General features: G+C 34.5%; 1 long non-coding RNA gene across 1 annotated transcript; it reads left to right on the top strand.

Annotated features, from left to right (window-relative positions):
- The first annotated feature begins 713 nt into the window (after positions 1 to 713).
- LOC131806531 (uncharacterized) lies at positions 714 to 25,321 on the top strand. The gene is made up of 3 exons (XR_009344075.1): positions 714 to 831; positions 24,774 to 24,829; positions 24,927 to 25,321. It is a non-coding gene; the product is annotated as an uncharacterized LOC131806531 (long non-coding RNA).

The raw sequence follows: 25,321 nt of genomic DNA, 5'->3' as shown, positions 1-25,321 counted from the left end.
CTACAAGCATGTGCTTTGGTGAAAATCGGTTCAGATATAGCTATAGCTCCTATATATATATTTTTCATCCGATTTGGTGTTTAATAAAGGCCAGCACAAGACGAATTGTATGAATTATGCTTTTTTCGACACACTGACTTTGTCTACTCAATCATGTGCTATGTATTTGAGAGGCAATGACAACCAACAACATTCCCCATTCTGATTCATGTGTGCCATTGTCTAAAGTTCGATCGTGGCATGGCTGACTCGAATATTTGCATGGTGTTTTCCATAAATGAAGGGTGTCGACGGTGACATTGAACCGTGTCATCGTCAAATTGTGTGTCATTTGTGTACGTGTGCTTAAATTGAGAGAGTGTGTGTGTTACTTTCGACGGTGAGGATGTGTTTTTGTGTGTGCTGTACTTTTGAAGTAACACACACCGCGTAAATGTAAAATTGAATACCAAACCAATAATTAAAAAATATTCTTATTATTATTATATGAGGGCAGATTTGACTCTCATTCAATAACAAATAGAAAGCACATGATTAACAAAATATGCATAGACATCAACAAATGAATAGAAAAAATGGGAAATATACTGTACAATACCAATTTATTGTTTAGGTTAATTAAAGTAGCACTCATTTTCATTTACACCTCAGTACTAGAAGCAAAAATGTATGAAATTATAACCAAAATAAGAAAAGCCAAACCGTGTTTTTATTAAGAAAAATTGTCAGGGGATTATTGTTTTTTAATAAGGATTGATAGTTTGGATTGTTTCGTCAATAACCACGAAATGTGAAAATTTTGAGTGAACCAATTGGAAGTACCTGAAATATGTAAGTAATCCCAAGAAATACTTTATTACAAAAAATTTATTTTTTCATATATCGGAAAAACAGGTAGCGATTGCGCTTTGCCTTCATCACGTGTGTGTCTTTTTCGTTGGCAATTGTTTCATAATTGTTGTTGTTTTTTGATATAACATTTTTGTATGACACACTATTCAACATCCCCCTTTATTGGTCATTACATGTTATGACGATGGGTTTGAGTGTGACCGACATTACGAGACATTGAGCATTTGGTTGGATGTCACGTAATGTTATGTGTTTGATCAAACAGGGCACAACATGTCGAGCATTTTCTCTCCATGGCATAAATAGAGTTTAAGTCCTCACATTCGTAATATGCACTCCACGAAACTGATATTTTGCAGCAGATATCAGATACAGCCTAGCAATTCATGATTCAAATTTTATCAAGATAGGTTCCGATTTGAATATAGCTCCCATATACAGTGTCGGACAAAACATATTGAACTGAAATTATATTTTTAGTATTTTGCACTTTGAGATCACAATTTTAAAAACGGAACATGTAATTTGGTTTCAAATTAATATGTATGCTTCGTTACGTTTTTAGCTAGCAAAAATATTTCGAAAAGGTAAATATTTTTTGGATTTCGTACTGTTATCATCAAAATGAACACGAATTACTTGAAAAGGTCGCGACAAAACAAATTGGACCATTGCAAATATTATCAAAACAACGTTGCAAATGTCCCGTTACAATTAATAGCATAGAATAATAGGACAAAAAAGAATATTGGAACATGTGACGGAAATAATAGCTCTTGTTAGTCGGTTAATATTTTACAAAAGTTGAAGGTGGTTTTCTACGAAATAATTAGTGAAATTTTTTTTAATTTTTATAGTTAAAGTAAAAATGGCGCGAAATAAATACAACGTGCAGCTCAAAGAATTAATAATTAAAGATTTTCGACAAGGATTATCACAAGAAGATATTTGCAAAAAGTATGGTTTATCGAAATCAACCGTCAGCTCATTATAAAACTGTTCACTGCGGTGGCCGTCCATGGGCCACAACATCGAAAGACGATGCAAGAATAGTTAGGGACTTCAAAAAATATCCGGCTAAATCAGCTACGAGTGTGGTAGAAACTCTCAACTTAAGTATAAGCCGAATAAGAAGAGCATGTGCTGCTGGACTTAAAAGTTACCGGGCTGCAAAAAAGCCATTCATATCGGAAAAAAATAGAAAAGCTCGAATAAAATTTGCCGAAGAACACATCAGTTGGTCTATACCGAAGTGGAAAACAGTTTTATTTTCGGATGAATCAAAATTTAATTTAATTTTTTCTGAAGGAATGAAGAGAGTACGGAGACCAATAAATAAGAGATTAGATCCACGATATTGCCAAGGCACAGTAAAACACGGGGGAGATAATGTGATGGTCCGGTGTTCCTTTTCTGGAAATGGACTAGGACCCATACACAAAATAAATGGGATTATGGATAGATTCATGTACCAAGAAATCTTGCAAAGTGTTATGCTTCCTCATGCAGAATGGAATATGCCACTGGTATGGCAATTTCAGCAGGACAATGATCCGAAACACACCTCAAGACATGTAAGAGATTGGTTTGAAAAAGAAGATATTCAAGTAATGAAGTGGCCAGCACAATCTCCGGACCTAAATCCGATTGAAAATTTATGGGAAATAGTAAATAAAAAGATAAATAGAGAAGGTGTGGGAGGAGATAAGAAAACACTTTTTGAAGCCTTGGTAGATGCTTGGAATGCTATAGACAAAACAACGATAGACAACCTAATTGCTTCCCTGTCCAGAAGATGTGCAGCTGTCCTCAAAAACAAGGGATTTTCCACAAAATATTGATTGCATTGTTTGGTTCAATATGTTTTGTCGCGTGAATTTTTGACATATTTTAGTTTTTTTCATAACAAAAGTTTCATTTTTTATAAAATGTAGAATAAATCCTATTTGTATTTAAAGAATAAAAGTTATGTTTTGAATTTCAATGCATATTTGGTTTTAAACTAACTGATTAATTTTATATGTTTATGAAGTTTAATGAAAATTTAAATTTTGTCAAATATGTTTTGTCCGACACTGTATATCTTCATCCGATTTTAGGTTTCTTGTGCACCAAATGGCTACTATCAGTCCAAATGGTGTGAATTTTGGCACTTCAGACCGAATTTAGTATAGAAATAAGTACTTCAAATTTGGTGCACGATACAAGAATAATATTTGGTACCAGATATCAGATGCAGCCAAGAAATAGCTGTTTTCAATTTTATGAAGATCTAAGCTAATATTTGGATATAGCCTCCATATATATCATTGTTTATATCATAAGATTTAAGGCTTTTGAAGCAGGGAACACTTAATAAAAATATTAATATTCACATTTAAAAAAATGTTAAAATGACGTCTCAATACGTCATATTTTTTATTTTGCCACATAAAATGCTTTGAATATTATCAAAAGCATTTTTAACCATAACATATGATTGTAGCATTCTGGCATGTAGTTAAGCTGAAATAAAAAAATGCAAATGAAACTATTGTTTCGCTTAGTGCATCAACGGTAGCAATGCGTGCAGCCACACACATCTTCATTCGTCGGTGTCTCATCGACAACTGATTGTTGTGTTGGTTTGTTTATACTTTTTCGTTCGAGGCTGCCCATAGCTGGTATAGGGTATCATATAGTCGTCCCCGCTCGACATTTGAGCCTTGCTCACTGGTTTTTAACATAGTTTACTGTAAATTGTCAGTTTGTCTCCCCTATATGGGGGAAATATCTTTGCAAAGACCTGCTCATATACATCCAACTTCTGGTACAGCCCCCATATAACAGTACCTTCAATATTCGGTATTGTGATAAATTGCGTAATATTTTTCACCAAAATTATTTCAAATTTGGAGTTCGTAATAGATACTACCTACACTGACAGAGTATTGCTTATACAGGTCCACATCTTCGTATAACTCCCATATAACGGTAACTCCCTATATTCGTTATTTTGATGATTTAAGCTATACTTTTCAAAAGAGTTATTCCAAATTTGTATTTCGCAATGGCTACTACTTCCTGCCTGTGCAGATCCACGTTTTCATATAGCACTCATACCTCCCATTTCTCTGCATTTTGCTGATTTTAGCTGCATTTTTCAACAGAATTACCTCAAATATGCACTGTGTGACGACCGTGGCCAAAAATGGTCTAAACAAATTGCCTCGTAGTTCAGCTTTATTGAAGTGAATTGAAAGAAAACATATCAAGGTAAAAACTCTTCATTAAGAAGTTGCCTATATTGCCCATAAGAAAAGTTCAGGTCGAACTAGACACAGAAGAATTGAGAAAATTGTATCATCGACTTTGGCTGAAGCCATAACAACAATTTATTTTGTGTTCGAAAATATTATCAAGTATCAACACGTTAGGTTTGGACGGGCAGAACTTTTAATTACATATCTCAACTAGAAAAGAAAAACTTTAAAAATAAAAGAATATGGATTCAGTATTCAAACTAGCTTTATTTTATACTGCAAATGCCTGAGAGTTCATTTGGAGAACTTGTTAAAAACTTTATATCTTCAAATATTATAAAAGCGGCAATGTTAAAGAGGAAATACTTGAACCTACATAGACATACTTCTGCTACAGGGGTTGGTATATATTACCACATTGAATATCGGGAGTTATCGTTATATGGGGGACCTATGTAGACAATTGTTTGCTACAGTAGCCGGTATCTATTGCGGACATTAACAATCAAATTTTAAACACTTCAGTTAAAAAATATAGCTTAAATCTTCAAAATAATAAATATCCTTAGGTACCGTTATAAGAGGACTATGGAAAACGTGGATCTATATATAGATAATGTTCTGCCAAAGGTGGTAAAATCTTTTACAAACTTGGAACAACGAAAAAAAAAATAGTTCCATTAGAAACTATCGCTTAAATCGGCAAAATACCGAATATCGGGAGGTATGAGGACTATAGAAAAAACGTGTACCTATCATTTCCGTATTTGGTCCTCGATATTGTAAGCTAACAATAAGTGCTTGTACCAAATCTCATTCACTTTTGCCAACTCCTTCTATTTTTGGCCACCGTTAATATGAACTCGCGACATAGTGCTCTGGCATATAATTGATTTAGAGTCCGCGTTTTCTTATAGCACCATCTAACTGTAACACATGATATTCCAAAATTTTTAAATTTTTCGACAGACTCTTTTTACACTTTACAAGTTTCGTTCAAATGCTGGAGGGTATTAAAGGTTTGGCCATAAAAATTGACCATAAAAATTGACTAAAGTCGGTCAAACTCAGAAAAAACTGTAATCGGCTAATAACTCTGCAATACCTTGTTAATGTACACGGTCATCAACGAATCACAACCAAGCAATCATTGCTGTGTACCCTCACATTTTTCATGGTAATACCATGGACAATACACTAATGATTATAAAGACAACGGAATGCTTTTCACCGCTTATCATCAAAAAAAGAAAAAACAATAAGCAGATTTCGTCTATGTCGTTTCAGGGCTTTGAGTGAACATATTGAAGTCACTTAAATCTAAAATATTGAAAATATCAACAACTGTATGATCTTAGTCAGTTAAAAACAGTTCCATAATTAAATATAGGTGGACATAACGTGATGACAACGAAAAATACACCTATTCCTTAAAAAAGCGATGAAATGTGTTTTCGAAGTAGGTCGACTGGCAAATATCAGTATTTTAACTGTGCAAACCCGCACTGGGAGCCACCTGCATAAAAAATAAAACTCACTTCCCGTTATTTATATATTCATTAGTGTATGGTGAAGCTAGTAAAAAGGAAGAATTTATAAATTCTTTCCGATAGAACTTTTGCAAGAACGAAAAACTAGCAAAAATGCCAAAACTAGATGACAATCTAATTATTGTGTTCCCGAACTTTTATAGTGGTCAAACTAGACAATTGTTAAATTCGTTCTGTGTGTACTGCTTACAAGATCGAAAAAATAGCAAAAATGAAAAAACTGGGTAGCAATCCTTCGAAATCAAATATTGGCATTTTTAGGCATTTTTTATGAAAAATTTTAAAAACTTTCGTCGAAAAATACCGTTTAAATGAAAGCCCTTATATGGTGTCTATACGAAGGCGTGGACCTGCATGCCCATTTTTTGTTGGCTGTATTACACATTACCATCCTCCGATACTAAATTTTCAACCATTCCGGTCTATAATGTCTCTAATATCATAAAAGTACGGAATATTGGAAGGTACCATTATATAGGGGCTTTATGAAGACGTGGACCGGCATAATTATTTTTTTGATATAGGATATAGTAGCCATTAAAAAATCATCAAACTACCGAGTATAGGGAGATACCGTTTTATGGGAAAACGTGAACCGACATGACCCATTTAAGAACTCTATGGGTTGCCCATATTCGACGGACCCATGTTTTTTTTCGGCCATTTCGATGACTCTTTGGGCCCATTCCAATCGACGAAGCTTGTCCGCAGGGAACAAATGCAAATCAATGCGAATAATCCGTTGTAAAGTGGACCGAGCCATGCCCAACTGCTGAGAACGGCGTTTTTGGGATGTTCTTGGGCACCTCTCAACACTGGCTCGTACGGCAGCGATATTCTCGGCCGATCGCCTTGGCTTCTTCGGATTAGAAAGAGCCTTACCAGTCGAAATTTTTCGTATAAACGCACAATTCGTATAAATCACAATTGACTTCTTCTGTTGAATGTAAATTTCAACTATTTCAGACCGCTCGCGTGGCGTGTATTGGTTCATGGTAAAAATCTGCTTGGACTGACGCTTCAAACGCGGTATGTCATTAAGCGATGTGACATCTCTGTCAAAAGTTATGTCGTTGCCAGATGGGTCCGTCGAATATGGGCAACCCTGTATGTGCCTACTGGCAAAATACACATGTGTGCAAAATTTTAGTTTTCTATCATGGTATATATTTTCCAGCTGATTTGACTCTATAGAAATACTAGTGTCAAATTCAATATTACGTTTTATGAATTAACTAGCTGGCCCGGTCCGCGTTGCCGGCCCGTAGTTTTTGTTTATTTTGCATATTTTTAAAAGCATAATTATTCACAGATATGACTGATATAAGTGTTCACGTACTGGTCGATTAAAAGTGTTTTAAAATATCTGTACCCATTTATAAGCCGTGGGCTTCAATATTTAAACCGTGTGCTTCAAATGTGTGGATGTGCTATACAAATCTTTTAAAAAGTATATATCAATCTTATCCCCATGTAAGGGATCAAATTAATTTTTAGTATGGTAAAAATCGTAGCAAAATTTTCTAGTCAAATGAGAAGTAATTTGGAATTTACTGTATTTTGTACACCTCATAATTGAGGGCTGAATGATTTAAGAATAGGTAAAGTTAATTACTTTTTTAAACCCATTAGCACCTTAGATTGTGCATTAGAGTCCTCATAAGTCCCCCCAACCATGTCGGTCTGTTTGTCCGCCAAAAGGTGGACTTGAGGAGGTACTATTGCATGGAGAAAATTCTAAAATTTGTTAATATGTTGACATTTTTGTGTAAGATTTTCACCCCCCGAATACACATTTTTAGCCAAATCCTTTGAAATATAGATATACTTTATATGGGCACTACTCCGAAACATCGACCTACATTGAAAACTTTCTTCTACCCCTTATAATCCAAGAAGACAAATAGAGACCAAATCAAAAATATAGCAGAACAACATAGCATGTCAAACTGAAAAAAATTTCGCGTGATTTAAATAAGTAAAAATAGTTTTATCCACCTCATAATTGAGGGCAGAATGATAAGATGGGAATTAATTTTATTTGCCATTTAAATTGTAAGTTGGAGACCCTACAAAGTCCATATTTTTCATCATAGTATAACTCAATGACGATTCAACAAATATTCGGTCCAGTGCTACTTTCTTATATTCGTAATTTGTTCATGTTTTCACAATTTATTTCATATAGATGTACATTCCAAATATACGTTCGCAACCAATATTCTCTTACAAATTCAATAGAATACAAAATTTTCTTTTCTGACCACACATTAGATGTGAAAGTGGACTTGGGGATACTCCAATGTGGGGACTTTACTTAAATAAATTCCTATGTGGCAACCATCTGCATGATGGTTCCCTTTCCCAGTTTTTAGCCAAATCAATTGATGCATGTGTTCAAGACCAATATGGGCCCTACTCTGAAAATTTCCAATTTTATGCGAAGAGGTTCTGTACCAGCTTAGACACAAAGATGCCAAATAAGGGCCAAAAAATAAAAAAGGGACTAAGACCGCAAAAATAGCTGGAATCATATGATGGTTATATAAATATAAAACCGGGTTGTACCCTTATCCGTGAGTTATGATCTATATCATGACCCGCAAAAGCGATTTAAGGTATCCTTTTCTTACTAAAAGTCCCATTCGCTCTCCTATTTTGCCCCTTTTATATTTGGTATTTTACTGATTGTACTCCCAAAGAATTTTGCATTTTGAGCTCTCATTGGACGGATTATTGTCACATAAAAGAGGTATGTTCACGCTTTGAGATGAGGCCCATTAGGTTTTTCAGTTATTTTTGATTGATTAAAAGGGTTCGCATCTTCCAGCTGAACCACGATATAGGCCCTGGAGTTGAAAGGTAGATGTCAGTTAACATCCTATTTCGCACTTATTTCATTTTTTTGGTGAAAAATTGTATATAGTGAAAAATTATTCTTTATTTTGTTCACAAAAAATCAACTGAATTCAATATTGCATGGAGAAAATTCTAAAATTTGTTAACAAGTTGACATTTTTGTGTAAGATTTTCACCCCCCGAATACACATTTTTAGCCAAATCCTTTGAAATATAGATATACTTTATATGGGCACTACTCCGAAACATCGACCTACATTGAAAACTTTATTCTACCCCTTATAATCCAAGAAGACAAATAGAGACCAAATCAAAAATATAGCAGAACAACATAGCATGTCAAACTGAAAAAAAATTCGCGTGATTTAAATAAGTAAAAATAGTTTTATCCACCTCATAATTGAGGGCAGAATGATAAGATGGGAATTAATTTTATTTGCCATTTAAATTGTAAGTTGGAGACCCTACAAAGTCCATATTTTTCATCATAGTATAACTCAATGACGATTCAACAAATATTCGGTCCAGTACTACTTTCTTATATTCGTAATTTGTTCATGTTTTCACAATTTATTTCATATAGATGTACATTCCAAATATACGTTCGCAACCAATATTCTCTTGGGGGTTACAAATTCAATAGAATACAAAATTTTCTTTTCTGACCACACATTAGATGTGAAAGTGGACTTGGGGATACTCCAATGTGGGGACTTTACTTAAATAAATTCCTATGTGGCAACCATCTGCATGATGGTTCCCTTCCCCAGTTTTTAGCCAAATCAATTGATGCATGTGTTCAAGACCAATATGGGCCCTACTCTGAAAATTTCCAATTTTATGCGAAGAGGTTCTGTACCAGCTTAGACACAAAGATGCCAAATAAGGACCAAAAAATAAAAAAGGGACTAAGACCGCAAAAATAGCTGGAATCATATGATGGTTATATAAATATAAAACCGGGTTGTACCCTTATCCGTGAGTTATGATCTATATCATGACCCGCAAAAGCGATTTAAGGTATCCTTTTCTTACTAAAAGTCCCATTCGCTCTCCTATTTTGCCCCTTTTATATTTGGTATTTTACTGATTGTACTCCCAAAGAATTTTGCATTTTGAGCTCTCATTGGACGGATTATTGTCACATAAAAGAGGTATGTTCACGCTTTGAGATGAGGCCCATTAGGTTTTTCAGTTATTTTTGATTGATTAAAAGGGTTCGCATCTTCCAGCTGAACCACGATATAGGCCCTGGAGTTGAAAGGTAGATGTCAGTTAACATCCTATTTCGCACTTATTTCATTTTTTTGGTGAAAAATTGTATATAGTGAAAAATTATTCTTTATTTTGTTCACAAAAAATCAACTGAATTCAATATGATAATACAAATTGAAAAAAATTGACAAAAAAAGAATAACAAATTGTAAAAATCTTCAACTTGTTAGCTGATTTTTTACAGCAAATGTTTAAAGATCCTAACAAAGTTTGTCAATAGAATGTACTATTATTTTAAAATTCGATTCCATTGAAAAAAAAAATTGAGAATTTGTGCAATGAGATCTCTTTTTCGTGAGTTTTTAGCGATTTTGAAAAAGTAATTATCTTTTAACTTTGGTGTGACCGCGTTTAATTATTTCATATCCTCTATTCCGTTTCGCCACCACATAATTCGCTACTACACTTCCATGTAACCCGCCATCAATTTCAGTTCTCAAAAAATCAAGTCAATTAAATAAATTGATATTAATATTCGAATTCAAAAATAAAATATAAAAAACACTACAAATGTACATTAGAAAAAAGTAAGTCAAAATTAAAAAAATCATGCAAAATAAAACATTACTATTGTACAATTCAAAAGTCAAAATGAAAATGTTAATATATCACATTTTTACGCGATTTTTTTGGATATTATCCTTTTCGGAAAAGAGACAATTCCGAATTTGTGTGAATCGTTAAAATCTGTCCAGCAGTTCTTAAGTTATAAGCGTAGTAACTAACACAACTTCCTTTTATATACACTGGTGGCCAAAACTAAAGCAACTTAAATCGCAAAGACGATAAATGTCCTGTAACTTTTACAAAAATAAGCAAATCGTAGTTATTTTTCCAGTTTTAAATGAGGGGTTTAATTCACTTTTAAGAAACTAAAAATAAAAATACAAAAATAATTTTGAACGAAAAATAATATGTGGAAAACTAAAATGACCCAATTTTTGCTTGGTCAAAACTAAAGCAACTTTTGATTTTTTATTTTAAAATAATTAAATTTTGGCTAGTAGTCGATAGCATAATCATTATTTTTGATAGCAGCTGCACACCTACGAGGCATTGAATCTATAACACGCTCAATTTGATCCTTGGGTGTCCTTTCCCAGTCACCCCGTATTCTTTAGAAAATGTTGTGCTTATTTATTTCCGAATCTCGCTTGATCTTCCTATCTACGATACTCCAAAGGATTTCTATGGAGTTTAGGTCAGGTGATTATGCCGGCCATAACAAAACATCAATTTTTGAATCCCGCAACTAATATTTGACAAGTTTTGATACAAGTTTGGGCTCATTGTCATGCTGAAACACCCAAATCAGCCGAATATTTTACTCAGCGTAAGGGAACGACGTGATGTCCAACACATCTTTGTAAACAAACCGATCCACAACTTCCTTTCTTTTATGGATAGGCCCAAGTCCATAGAAAGAAAAACAGCGCCACGCCATTTTTGACCCCCCTCATGCTTCACTGTACCTTTGCAACACTGCGGCAAGAGTCCTTCATTTTTTGGCCTTCTCACCGTAACATTTTTCACGTCTGAGCCTTTAATATTAAACGTAGACTCGTCCCAGAAATAATGTTTTTTCAATTGAGCTTGATTCCACTTAATATTATCATTTCCGAAAGCCTTTTTGATTTTTTCAGATATAAATGGTTTTTTGATGTCTTACGGGCATGCAGACCAGCTGCCACTACTCGTCTACGCACTGATCACGAGCTTATATCCAATGATTGCTCTCTCAATTCTCACAATTTGTGGATCAGTACGGGCTGAAGTTTTTCACGGCCTTCATCCGTTATAGACTGTTACTACTGATCCAGTTTCAAAAAACCGACTTAGTACACAGAAATAATTATGAAATCACATAAATATTTATGAAATATTTCTCGGAAACCAATTTCTGCGATATGTTGTTTTGATAGTCACTGATAATTTGCTGTTTCATTCAGGTACTGTATTTGCTTCTAGCCATTTTTAAAATGTTTTTGGGCAGTACTTAAAAAACGAAAAAAAAAACACATACTGTTGTAAAAAACTTCTCAAAAAGGATTTATGACAAGCGAAATTGTCGAAGGAAGCAAAAAGCGACAAATATCACAGTAAAAACAACTGAAATTGCAGCGGTTATATGAATGTACAACAGAGTTGCTTTTATTTTGTCCAAGCCAAAATCGGGTTAATTGACTTTACCATACATTATTTTTTTATATAAAAATGAATTTTGATGTTTTGAATTTTAGGTTTATAAAAATGAATAAAGTACCTAATTTAAAACAAGAAAAGAAAGATTCAATTTATTGTTATATATTCCTAAAATTGCAAAATGTAGAATACTTGGTACATATGCAGTTTGGTTTCAATTTGAGAGGGATGTTGCTTTTTCCACGGTATTCTAGCGATTGCTTGAAGTGTTCAGAGATTCGGAACTACAGCTAACAACTATGCATTCAGCGGAATGATATGAAAGCATTCAAATTAATTAACTATTCTTCGGCGTTTTAAATTTAATAATCCAAATTCCAAAAATGTACATATTTGAAATTAAAATAATTTATTGAAAATTAATTGCTTTGTTTACATTTTTGGACATTTAACTCTGACACTTGTATTACATACAAAAACAAACTTTTATGTGGTTGTTGTTACGTTAGTTGTACAACAACACTTGCTGTTACCTGTATTGTTCTACCATGGTCTTCTATCTCAATTCGTTCGAAAGATAGCGTGACAAAAGAAAGTAGTATATTGGTAGATCGACTTAGAATTTAACGCTGATCAAGAATATATATACCTTGTTGGGTCTGACATTAGTATTTTATACCCTCATTAGTCAGGTGGAGCGTCGTTATACACATGCTACAATAAGGACAATAAGGAGGTAGAACAGCTTCGTAAAACTACAGAAATACAGACTTGAGTTATGCTCGCTTCTTGTCAGAATGTTCTCGCTTCTTGTTTTCATTTATTTGAAATTTTTCATCGTTTTTAAAAAGTGTTTAATAGGGCGAAAAACGAATGAAATGAATTTTCTTTCAAAAATATGCTCCGAACTGTCCAATCTTTCAGTACAGGAATCTGGCAACGCTATGCCTGAATAAACGTGGTTTTTGTTCATCGTAGCTTTTCGTTCTTCAAATGAATAGAATTTATTAATAAATCGGACGCATTATACACCTCCTTCGGAAATTGCAGTTTGTTGCATGACTTGCTGTTAAAATTACATTTAAAATACCGCTTTATACACAATATTGCATAACTGTTATTTTGCTTCTAAATTGTTGCTGTTCTGTTTGGTTGCTGCATTTTATTGTTGTTCTTGTTTGCCTTGTTTTTGGATGCTTCTCATTTTTTCCCAAGTAACCAAAGATGCCTAGTCGAAGAAATGTGGTATTTGCAGCAATGCTATAACAAAATCCCAAGGAAGCATTATGTGTAAAAAATGGTCACATGCCGCCTGTGCTAATATCAATGAAAAAGATTTAACTGCTTTAAAATCTGTTAAATCCAGGATTTTTACTTGTTCCTCATGTCGGGCGAGTTTCGGAGTCTTAACGCAAAGTTAGATGGCATAATAATGAGTAACCAGACTGAAAAGAACTCCATTAAAGCAGCTCTGGATGAAATTAAAAATGAGATGAGATCTTATTTAACTGAACTTTAATCCGATATTAATAGCAGCAATGAAAAAGTGAGCAACCTAAAATCTGCTACAGATTCAAAAATATCAGATCTCCAGGCTGAAGTGAATGTGTTACATCGCAGGCTGAATAGAGCTGACTTTTTAATCAGCGGCTTGCCTGCTGGGTTAACGGACTTGGTTGCCCCGGTAATGGCGTTAAGCTCATTTTTTGATGTGTCGCTTTCTACTCATGATATCAACTATATTGGCTACATAAGCAACAAAAAACAGATCCTAGTCAAGCTGAATAATGTTATTCCCCGCGATTTAATCATGAAGGAGTATTTCAGAACCAGGACACTTAAAGTGTCGGACAAGGTGAAGGTTGTGACCTGTCAAATAGAGTTTACCTTAACGACCATTATACTCCTCCTGCGGCATATCTAAATTCGCTCTGTAAAAGGCTTCGCCGACAAGAAGTTATAGCCAAATTTAAGGTTCTAAATTCAGACATACTGAAAGCCAAACTGACACAGATGGCACCGAAATTTTTGCAGATGCTAAGAAATGATCTTCATTGTTAGATAACTCTGAACAAGTACAAAATTAGTGTAATACAACTTCAGTATTTAACATTGAATTGTGAACTCATATTAAAAGTGAAGAGCTGCATGAATGTTATTATAATATTGTTCTTCTTTATGGAAATATTATTGTATTTTACAAAATTTTTATTAAGTATCTTTTTTTGGCTACCCATTTGTAATTGTTGGTTCTGTCGTAATGTCATTTAGTGAAAATCTTGGTCCAGTAATTAACGATAACTCGTACATTAAATCCGTGTTGTGTCCGTATAGTGATAACTTAAAAGTGGCTCATCTGAATTGCGGGAGCACATGCATAAAAACAAACTTGATGAACTGAGATTTATTTTAAAGGGCAATATGTTCCATATTTTTGCTGTGACAGAAACGTGGCTCATGAATGAGATTTGCAATAAAGCCGTTTCTTTACCTGGATATAGACTTTGTTTGCCGGAATGATCGCCAGGCTTCAGGTAGAGGAGGTGGTGTATGTTTATTTATTGTTAATGGTCTCCCCTACAAAATGGTGCTAAAAACCTCTTTTCCTGGATGTGAATCGCTGTTCGTTAAGTTGTGTTTTGATAATATTGAAATCTTGTTTGGCGTGATTTATTTACCAACTGGTAATTTATATGATTTTGAGTGTCATCATATGGATTTATTTTCGGAGCACCAAAATATAGTTATTTTTGGTGATTTTAATAATAACCTGTTTGATGATACTAAGTCTAGTAATTTTCGCTCACTATGCATAAGATATAACTTGTCAATTGTTCACAATTCTAAGGCCACACAAGAACAACTTTACTGCTAAGTGAACCTGGTGTAAACATCAAATGCTCTCTGATTGGTAGCTTATTTACCTGTGTACCTGTTGTTAGGAAAAGAGTACAACTTCGCACAGAAACATGGATTAGGGCTAGCGATGTCACATTTGCTAGATCCGTTAGATATTTGACTTTTAATGCATTTCAATTAGACCGTTGTCAGGAGAATTGGGCTTTTTACTGTAGATATAGAAACAGGGCAAGGACCGTTATTAGAAGAGCAAAGAAGAAATATTTTGCAGCAATGTTTGGCAGGTTAGATACATCTGGCGTTTGGAAATTGTTGCGGAACGCAGATTATGTTAATCAAAATCATTCTGTTTTTGATATTAATGTGGATGACATAAATTGTTCCTTTATTAACAGTGACCATAGACCTGCAGGGCAAGTGGAGTTTATTACACGTTATTTTCGTTTCGATGCGTTGAGGAGGCTTTTGAAGGAAGTTTTTGAAGCATTGCACAAAATTCACTCCAAATCAGTAGGAGTGGATATGATACCCATACGATTTATTAAGTTAATTTACCCGTACGTCGTGGATATACTTTTACACTTCGTGAACTATATATTAGTAATCTCAACTTTTCCACTTGCATGGAAAAAAGCCCGTGTTGTCCCCATCCCCAAATCGAATAATGTTAGTTGCCCAGATGACCTTCGCCCAATTTTTATACTACCACCTGTATCTAAGATTGTAGAGATTATAATGAAAAATCAAATTGTCTTCGAGTCTAATATCTGACACTCAATTGCATTTCGAAGAGCACTACACACTTGCTTATAAAGGCAACGGGTAATATACGCCAGAATATCAACGAGGACAGATTAAGTGTACTTGTTTCTCTGGACTTATCAAAAGCTTTTTACTCCGTAGATCACATCATTATGATAAATAAACTTAAAAATATATTTTATTTTATTTTATATTTTTTGTCCGCGGCGTGTAGGCTTATGTATTCCTACCTCAGCGGTAGGACCCAGTTTGTAGCTTGTTAACGGTTGTCAGTCGGATACTGTTTTGACCTATAGTGGCATACCGCAGGGGTCGGTATTAGGACCACTTTTATTTATTTTGTATGTGAATGTCACTGATTCTTAGTCATGCAAAACTTATATTTTCCTCCTTTTAAGTGGTGATCGTGAGTCGCCCTCAGTGTTTGAAAATCGCATTAATACGTGCATTGGTCAGTTTTCATATTGGTCATCCATGAATTCACTTACAATAAATCCAACCAAAACAAAAGCCATGATGTTTTTAAAATTGGTCTCCCATCATAAATGTTTAGGAGTGGTAATTGATAATGAGTTGTCTTTTAAGAATCATATTGACATCATATCAGGGAAGGTGTGGTCTTATTTACCTTGCTATATAAAGGAAGAGTTGGCGCAAGCTCTGTTAATGTCTACAATATTATACGGCATTGAGGTAGTGTCCGGTGCTACTGGTATTCACCTTCTCCACTTACGAAGAATCGTAAATTCTATAGTTCGGTTTGAACCTATATCTGAATATGTGAAACGGTTTATCGGATGTTCATTTAATGACTTAATTACCTGTCGTAATCTCGTATCCTTTTATAATATAATAAGAAGTGGTACTCAGTTTCTTTGAGGATGAGATTCACATTTTCTCACTCAACAAAAAACCCTCAAATTTTTATACCTAGGATCTTTAGAAATGATTATGCACGATCGTTTTTGGTACGGGTTGCGCGATTTTGGAACACATTACCCCAGGAATTAAGAGTTTTTTCACATTCTAACAATGTTTTTCGATTAAAACTGCTTCAACATCTTGCATCCTAATTTGTTATATATAACGTGATTTGTTGCTATCTAATCAAGAAGTTATTGTTAACATGGACATTAATCACCTTGCATTAACATTTTTATGGGTGGGGAGCCAATAATCTGGTTTTTATAATATTCTTCCCTAACTTCTAATGGCAGATAGTGCCTAATATTAGAAAAGTTAGATTCTCTCTCAGTCCCATTTAGCTTATTTGGGGATTCGGAACGGGAGTTTTTCGCTGGAACGCTGGTTCCCCACTGTAACCGCGTTCTTACTTCCGACCTACAATTCATACATTTTGGGGCAGCGGTGTTGGGCTTTCCACATTTGAAGCTCATTTGTGATAATGGACAGTCTCGGAACCCATGGCCGGTGATTTTTTTGACCAGTGAAATCATTTCGAACTCAGAAACCGGTTTTTCCAACTTCGATCTCATTGTGTTGATGTCGTGAAAAAACGTGTCGATTGATCCCCCTGGCATCTGCTTACGTTCTAACAAGTCTCTCATTTCCTCGAAGCATGTTCGTCTTGTTTTAAAACGTTCCAGTAGCCCATGTTGTTCTTCTTTATGGAAATATTATTGTATTTTACAAAATTTTTATTAAGTATCTTTTTTTGGCTACCCATTTGTAATTGTTGGTTCTGTCGTAATGTCATTTAGTGAAAATCTTGGTCCAGTAATTAACGATAACTCGTACATTAAATCCGTGTTGTGTCCGTATAGTGATAACTTAAAAGTGGCTCATCTGAATTGCGGGAGCTCATAAAAACAAACCTGATGAACTGAGATTTATTTTAAAGGGCAATATGTTCCATATTTTTGCTGTGACAGAAACGTGGCTCATGAATGAGATTTGCAATAAAGCCGTTTCTTTACCTGGATATAGACTTTGTTTGCCGGAATGATCGCCAGGCTTCAGGTAGAGGAGGTGGTGTATGTTTATTTATTGTTAATGGTCTCCCCTACAAAATGGTGCTAAAAACCTCTTTTCCTGGATGTGAATCGCTGTTCGTTAAGTTGTGTTTTGATAATATTGAAATCTTGTTTGGCGTGATTTATTTACCAACTGGTAATTTATATGATTTTGAGTGTCATCATATGGATTTATTTTCGGAGCACCAAAATATAATTATTTTTTGTGATTTTAATAATAACCTGTTTGATGATACTAAGTCTAGTAATTTTCGCTCACTATGCATAAGATATAACTTGTCAATTGTTCACAATTCTAAGGCCACACAAGAACAACTTTACTGCTAAGTGAACCTGATGTAAACATCAAATGCTCTCTGATTGGTAGCTTATTTACCTGTGTACCTGTTGTTAGGAAAAGAGTACAACTTCGCACAGAAACATGGATTAGGGCTAGCGATGTCACATTTGCTAGATCCGTTAGATATTTGACTTTTAATGCATTTCAATTAGACCGTTGTCAGGAGAATTGGGCTTTTTACTGTAGATATAGAAACAGGGCAAGGACCGTTATTAGAAGAGCAAAGAAGAAATATTTTGCAGCAATGTTTGGCAGGTTAGATACATCTGGCGTTTGGAAATTGTTGCGGAACGCAGATTATGTTAATCAAAATCATTCTGTTTTTGATATTAATGTGGATGACATAAATTGTTCCTTTATTAACAGTGACCATAGACCTGCAGGGCAAGTGGAGTTTATTACACGTTATTTTCGTTTCGATGCGTTGAGGAGGCTGAAGTTTTTGAAGCATTGCACAAAATTCACTCCAAATCAGTAGGAGTGGATATGATACCCATACGATTTATTAAGTTAATTTACCCGTACGTCGTGGATATACTTTCACACTTCGTGAACTATATATTAGTAATCTCAACTTTTCCACTTGCATGGAAAAAAGCCCGTGTTGTCCCCATCCCCAAATCGAATAATGTTAGTTGCCCAGATGACCTTCGCCCAATTTTTATACTACCACCTGTATCTAAGATTGTAGAGATTATAATGAAAAATCAAATTGTCTTCGAGTCTAATATCTGACACTCAATTGCATTTCGAAGAGCACTACACACTTGCTTATAAAGGCAACGGGTAATATACGCCAGAATATCAACGAGGACAGATTAAGTGTACTTGTTTCTCTGGACTTATCAAAAGCTTTTTACTCCGTAGATCACATCATTATGATAAATAAACTTAAAAATATATTTTATTTTATTTTATATTTTTTGTCCGCGGCGTGTAGGCTTATGTATTCCTACCTCAGCGGTAGGACCCAGTTTGTAGCTTGTTAACGGTTGTCAGTCGGATACTGTTTTGACCTATAGTGGCATACCGCAGGGGTCGGTATTAGGACCACTTTTATTTATTTTGTATGTGAATGTCACTGATTCTTAGTCATGCAAAACTTATATTTTCCTCCTTTTAAGTGGTGATCGTGAGTCGCCCTCAGTGTTTGAAAATCGCATTAATACGTGCATTGGTCAGTTTTCATATTGGTCATCCATGAATTTACTTACAATAAATCCAACCAAAACAAAAGCCATGATGTTTTTAAAATTGGTCTCCCATCATAAATGTTTAGGAGTGGTAATTGATAATGAGTTGTCTTTTAAGAATCATATTGACATCATATCAGGGAAGGTGTGGTCTTATTTACCTTGCTATATAAAGGAAGAGTTGGCGCAAGCTCTGTTAATGTCTACAATATTATACGGCATTGAGGTAGTGTCCGGTGCTACTGGTATTCACCTTCTCCACTTACGAAGAATCGTAAATTCTATAGTTCGGTTTGAACCTATATCTGAATATGTGAAACGGTTTATCGGATGTTCATTTAATGACTTAATTACCTGTCGTAATCTCGTATCCTTTTATAATATAATAAGAAGTGGTACTCAGTTTCTTTGAGGATGAGATTCACATTTTCTCACTCAACAAAAAACCCTCAAATTTTTATACCTAGGATCTTTAGAAATGATTATGCACGATCGTTTTTGGTACGGGTTGCGCGATTTTGGAACACATTACCCCAGGAATTAAGAGTTTTTTCACATTCTAATAATGTTTTTCGATTAAAACTGCTTCAACATCTTGCATCCTAATTTGTTATATATAACGTGATTTGTTGCTATCTAATCAAGAAGTTATTGTTAACATGGACATTAATCACCTTGCATTAAAATTTTTATGGGTGGGAAGCCAATAATCTGGTTTTTATAATATTCATCCCTAACTTCTAATGGCAGATAGTGCCTAATATTAGAAAAGTTAGATTCTCTCTCAGTCCCATTTAGCTTATTTGGGGATTCGGAACGGGAGTTTTTCGCTGGAACGCTGGTTCCCCACTGTAACCGCGTTCTTACTTCCGACCTACAATTCATACATTTTGGGGCAGCGGTGTTGGGCTTTCCACATTTGAAGCTCATTTGTGATAATGGACAGTCTCGGAACCCATGGCCGGTGATTTTTTTGACCAGTGAAATCATTTCGAACTCAGAAACCGGTTTTTCCAACTTCGATCTCATTGTGTTGATGTCGTGAAAAAACGTGTCGATTGATCCCCCTGGCATCTGCTTACGTTCTAACAAGTCTCTCATTTCCTCGAAGCATGTTCGCTTGTTTTAAAACGTTCCAGTAGCCCATGTTTCAATGATTCCCAACCTGTTATACTATTGTTCCTTTGTTGCAACCAAAACCATTCTATTGCCGGTCCCGAAACTAGAATGTGAAACTCATTTAAAATGTCATCCCAACTTGTAGTGCTGTTGGAAATATTCTAAACGATAGATGAAATCCTCTACGGTAAGACTAATCGGTCTTTCAGAGAAATTTGTACCGAATCTTTCAACCCTGATTCCATGGCCGTTCGGAAAACTTAAAAATGATGGTGTAATTGTATTTCTACGATTTATAGGTGGATTTTTGTTCAAATTTTGCGGTTGAGCTTCTCTAATCGGTTGTTGAGGTTGAGGTGTCACATTGGAAGGTGGCTGAGACGAAAGATTATGTGGAGCCACACGTCCATCAATGGATAACCTAGATATTGTTTCGCTTTGCTTATTAATTACACCATAGACTTTCTCCATTTCTTTAGACAGACTTTCCTGCACTAGAGACTGAAGATTTGCCCTTGCATGGTTAAGACTGTCTTGGACAAGACTCCTAACTAAGTTGACAACATCTGGATTCTAGTACAACTTCTAGGTTGGTAATTTTGAGCCATTTAGGCTGCCGCACTAGTGCTGGAGTTATTATTCAAAATAGAGTCAGATAAATCTCGAATGGACGGGTCATTATTAGTATTGGCGTTTTGCATGTTAGTTTTTTTCTTGGATTTCTTTTTAGGTGACAGAATAGATCTGCTTAAATCAAATGTCAATGACCGATTCCTTTTTCTAGTTCTTTAAGCGGATTTGGAGTCGCTCATTTGAAAATTGCAAAGATTTCGGAAAGATTGAAAAATATTGTTGTTAAATAAAAAAAGAGATGAATCTTACAAAAAATAATACTACACTACTTGCTACTCTTATTAATACTACTTAGTAAGATGACAATAAAATATTAGTAGACAGATATATAAAAACAAAATAAAGTTGTCAATTAAATAGACGTTTTTCTTAAACAAGACACAAAATTAAATTAAATAACAAACGCTGATAACACATACGGTCATAAGCTGTATTTTCAGTTACGTGGTAAAATGTGTGGTTTATTATTTTAAATATATATTTTTTTTTGTGACAAATAACTTCTTTATTAAAACAGTGTCCTAAAAGGTAGTCATGTCGTATTGACAGAATGGGCTAAAACAAATGAACTTGGACTAGTTACCGGCTTAGCATCATGGCAGTTTTCCTAATATTTGAAGAAAAGGGATCTCGTGCTTGGAAAATATTGCAGAATACAGTATACGACACTACTGTCATACCAGATATTGCACTTTTCCTTATGCGAAACCTACGTCTATGGAAATTACTCTAAAAAAATAATAAAAAAAAAACGAAAACATTAACACAGGTCATAAACACAATACATTCATTGTTACAATTTACGAACAAGAGCTATTGTACTACACCCTACACTGTGGAACGAGATATCCTAATTTTCTAAAAATCTAAACTAAATATTGCACTATTATCACAGATTGTAAAATCAAAATGTGGATACAATATCCGTTAGTTTATTAGGAAATGCGATATTCGTTTTAGCTATTTTACCCTATGGTCTATTGTTAAGTGCATGGAAGTTATTGCACGCTCCTGACTTTAAAGTCAGGACAAATACTGTTTAAGTTTGGGCGCCATATTTTTACGGTACCACCTAATGCGGCGCTATGGTGGGGTTCCAACTCGCTCAGTCGGGGCATACACTTACAGGGGGTTCTCAACCCTACCACCATCAGCCATAGGGGTCGAACAATGAGGTGAGAAGTGAAACACAAACAAAATAGAACGACACGAACACAACATACGATCATGACCAGTGAACTTGCTGTTGTCGTTCCCACACTTGGCCCACCCTACCTAGACCCTTTAGTCCTAATTTTTGAAATATTCAAAGGGCCCCTAAAACCGCACACACCTGCCGAATCGTGACTTACCTCCTAATCTTCTCCCTTACAAAAAAAACTTAACACATCATATTTGATGAGGTCGATTCCTAACCTCATCACAAAGCGGTGTAACTAACGAAAGAAAAAGAAAACGCCGCGAGATGATGTTTCTCGTTCCGTGGCTGGAAGGGAACTCAATTTATTTACAACATATTCTTAACACTAAAGCTTACATCTAATACATTAACACATGCATTTTATTTACAAATGCACGCTGTGCATTAACGCACACATCACGTTGCGGGAGAAAACGAAACGTACCTAATTTGTGATCGACCCTTTCTTATCTTTTATTTATGGCCGTGACATGTATTACATTATTTATTACCGACCATAAACATAACATATGGAAAACAAATGCATCTTAAGTGTTTTCATTATTTAACTAATTTACATTCTTCGGAAAAGACAAATAAAAATTAGATAAGAATTTAAAGAAGAACATTCAACACACAAACAATTTTTTACAACATGTACAGTTTCTACAAAGCTAAACAATATTAATGATACACATTTACACATATAGATAATTTACATATTTACATTAAATCTTTTGACTTGACTTAATCCTAACAATAAAATATTTGAACAATGTCGATTTATGTCGGGCTACTACAGTATACGAAGAGAACTATTATGTTTGCCAATCTGGCCACTTTAAGGATTTACTTCCTCCCCATGGCCCAATTATAAGGTCGACCAGAAAGCGATATTGCAAAAAATACAACCCTCCACCTACATGTATTGACAAAACTTCTTTATTAGGGGGAAAAAAGTATTTCGCCTTGACAGAATAACATTGAAGCGAATTTCTGTTTTATTTATTTTGGAAATGTTTGTGTATGTAAAAAAATAAATAAAAGCAACTCGGATTTATTGATATCTTCTTTAAATTTTAGCTTCACCAATTTGTTTTTGCTAAAGTCCCACATCAAACGGTATGGACACTCAACGTTTCACAAGAATCTTTGTCTTTATTTCATTGTTTTGAAAGACGACGAATGCAGTTTTTTTAATGTGGATGTTCATACTTTCCGAGATATGCCAACACTTTCTTCATAGCATTGTTAAAAGGTGGTGGCTATGCAAATATATTGCCTAGGGCTGGCTTTTGAACTAATGATAAAAAGCAATGGTTCTTACGGAGCATATAGGAAGTTGTGGTGTTCATGCCCAGTCAACTGAGATAGACTTATGTGCAAATGCAAATGAGTATAGCAGCAACACATCATTAAAAACCACGGCTTCAGTGAATAGACGAAAGCTATGCACGAACACCTTTCTCTCTATATCGCAAAACCCCACTTAAAGGTAACTAGTTTTTTACCATTCACCATACTATGAAGGTTATATTAAGTTTGTCTTTCCCTTTGTAACAAAAGAAATTAGTTTTACTTCTGTTTTCTTCAAAATTTTTTCACGGAATTTGTGTTTTTATTCCCATTTTCTTTCGTATCGTCATACAGAAACGGATCCTCGATGTAAATAGTTTAAGAAGAATATAATCAATGGTTCAATGTAATTACTTATTCTTGTTTTAAAGATATATTTCAAATATCAAAATAAATATGAACGAAATTTTTAAAATATCTAAGATAATTATTATAATTAACAAAAAACACATATACTGAGCTTTATGCGGCTTGGGGTATATTTGTTTTTTTTTTATAAAGACTTAACGTATTACTCTGTTTGATTCTCCTGATCTTTTGATGTTTTGGTTTCCAATAAAAGGGCACGATTCCGTTTCTGTTTTCTCAATAATAATCTTATCTTATTCCATCACATCTATAATATAAAATTAGGAATATATTTAAATTTTATTCTCTACCATTGCTTACATGCTCAATTGCAGTGGTCCGAGTTCTGGCATAGCCATTGTCAGAAGTCTCAATTTAATGACTGCACCACATATGCCTTATTGAAATGGTCTGTGCAAACTTTTGATGTAGCTGCAAATTTGATTTGTCACATTTGACTCCACTTTTCTTTGGTGTTTTCATCTCTGGGGACAGAGAAAAAGTTCTTTTCTTTTGCATATCTTGCAAATTCTCATTGTTAATTCACGCACACAAGTTAATAAAGAGAAGAACGAAATTAAAAAAAATATCTTTCTATTTGTTTTTAAAATTTGACAAAATTAACTGACAAAATATAACGGACAAGTAATTATATTGTTTATTGTTTATAATTGTAGTTGTCAGGCGCATTCAAATTATGTTGACAGAAAATGTAGGTACCAGCTGGTCTTACTTGTCGACCTTATAATTGGGCCATGTTCCTCCCTAATAGAGCTCTGTTAAGGGGTATCATGGACGTTACCATATGTCCAAAACCAATAATACTGAAGAATTACTGTCTTCGTACAAACGTTTAACCCTACGCTCACGTATGTCACCGGGCGTTAGAAATCTGCACAATATTTTAATCGTAAAGTAAATTTTATATACTACGGACAATCACACTTAAACTAATAGATACATATATTTAAACTATATTAGTCATTGAAAAGTTTTTGTGTCATTCTTTTTTAAAATTCCATCACATATAAATAACAATTATTAAAGCAAACTCTCTTTTGTATTTCAGGCCGCAGGAGGAAGATATGCCTATGCCACTTGGCCGCAACAAACGGTTAGGACTCGGTAGGTATAAATAAATGAATTATTACCTGGATTATTATCATGGATTACCATGGATTATTACCTGAATTATTACTTATATATTCTCTTTGTTTTCCAGATGCTGACTTTTCTGTCATCCAACCATCAAGGTATATGGATGTCCACTCCTACCGATCCGTGGCCTCAACCACGGATTTTTCTAGGCAGATCAGCCCCTTGGCTGCACTTTTTGAATAAAATTCTGCTTACCTTCACCACAGAAAACTTGGAGGGGTCAGATATCTAGTTTGGTGTTATCTTAAAAAAAGATCTTAAAAAGAAGAAACAACATCGAAACACCAAAAAACCATACACTATTAAAACAACAAAAACTTACAAAATTTTGTTCACACACACGCATACACAACAAACAGCAAATGAAATAAATTTTACAGAAACTTTTCTTCCAACTTTTTTATACTTAATTTGGGTTCAATTTTTTATTTTCCAGGTATGATTATTATATTTTCTTAT

This window comes from Musca domestica, unplaced genomic scaffold (assembly GCF_030504385.1).
Source record: "Musca domestica strain aabys unplaced genomic scaffold, Musca_domestica.polishedcontigs.V.1.1 11, whole genome shotgun sequence".
Taxonomy (NCBI): domain Eukaryota; kingdom Metazoa; phylum Arthropoda; class Insecta; order Diptera; family Muscidae; genus Musca; species Musca domestica.
The sequence above is the reverse complement of the archived record's forward strand: the minus strand, read 5'-3'. Positions and strand labels throughout refer to the sequence as shown.